This window comes from Belonocnema kinseyi, chromosome 9 (assembly GCF_010883055.1).
Source record: "Belonocnema kinseyi isolate 2016_QV_RU_SX_M_011 chromosome 9, B_treatae_v1, whole genome shotgun sequence".
In the NCBI taxonomy this organism is placed as follows: domain Eukaryota; kingdom Metazoa; phylum Arthropoda; class Insecta; order Hymenoptera; family Cynipidae; genus Belonocnema; species Belonocnema kinseyi.
In genome coordinates this window covers 3,515,362-3,516,823 of record NC_046665.1, presented here as the reverse complement: position 1 = coordinate 3,516,823, position 1,462 = coordinate 3,515,362, and positions in this window count along the sequence as shown.

The following is a 1,462-nucleotide window of genomic DNA, read 5'->3' as shown; positions in this document are numbered from 1 at the left end:
GATGCCATTAAGTTTTCCTCGCTTCAAATAAACCTTAGCGCATTTGTCTAACCCAAATTCCATTCCAATTTCCTTAGTATATCGTTCGACAATCCCCAGAGCCTGTAGTTCTTCGGGTCAGCTAAGTTGCCTATTTTCGGCAGGAGTATTGTGCGCCATTCCACCAACCACTCTGGAGTCGGCTCTTCCGACTTCAAATATGAGTTGAAAATACGGGCCAAATGCTGGTGGGTTGAAGAAAACTTCTTCCACCAGAAGGTTTTGATACAATCTGGTCCCGGTGCGGAATAGTTCTTCACCCCTCTCAATACTTTTTTCACCTACTCGGTAGTGATGGGTGGGCATTCTTTATCAGGTGTTATTTATATTTTCTGAGTCTTCGTCCAGTCTATGCTGAACTTCGTAGACTTCTCTCCAAAATACTTTGACCTCCTCTGGTTTGGGTGGGTGTTCGACAGTAACTGGAGGGTCTTGGAAGAGTCGAGATGGGTCAGAGAGAAACTGTTGATTTTCTCTGACCCACCTCTCCCTCCGCTCTAGACTTCTCTTAGCGTCAGATAGTATCCGTATTCTCTCAACAATATGCTGCCTGATGGTCAGCAGCTTTGACTTGTTAAGTGTGTGATAACGGGTCCGGAGTTCGCGCGCGAACTTTCGAACCTTGGCGGTAAAATTCCTGCCAGATGTAATGTGGTCAATCACACATTGAATGCGGGACGCGTACTGTCTTGCCCATCCTATCTTTACGGCAAGGTGATGCATTCGTCTTTTGGTCTTATGATTAGCCGTTGGTTTTGTTTTACGGTTTGCATCGGCCAAAGCTCTCGCTGCATTATACACACAATGATTGATAGCCCAGAAGTCGGATTCACCGGAAAAATGTCCATAAAGCTCGTCATCCATTTCAGCCAGATCTTTAGGCTTGAGAGAAACCTTGGTGTTGATGTTTCTCCGGGTTGTAAAGCATCGCTCTTCATCTATTGGATGCCTGCCCGCGGTTGGTCTTAGTGTCGCCTCTCTCTCTTTGTTGCCGGCTTGTTCTAGCTGTGGTAGAGTAGGCGTTCCGCTTACATAGCCCCTTTTACGGAGTAGTTCAGCATGGTTTCGCAGACGTTGCTGCGAAAAGTGCGATAGCTCAGGGTGTTTCTCGCACCACAGAGCATGCAGCCGTGCCATGTAACCCCGTTCACGGACCACACTCGCATCTTAACAGTCTAGCAAGTCGTGATTCAATTGCTCTGTCCACCCAAAGGTCACGAGATCCCGCCGATCCATCGCATTGAACCCATTTTCATTGGCTCCCCCAACTCTAGATTGGTCGGCATTGTTGGCCGACCCATTGTCGGGAGCCTTTGCTCGCTCTGTTGTTTTGAACCGCACTTACTACAACTATGTTTGGTGTTGTCATTGTTGTTCCCACGAGAAGCTAGGGAAAGGGGTTCGTCCATCCTCGTAGAGCCCC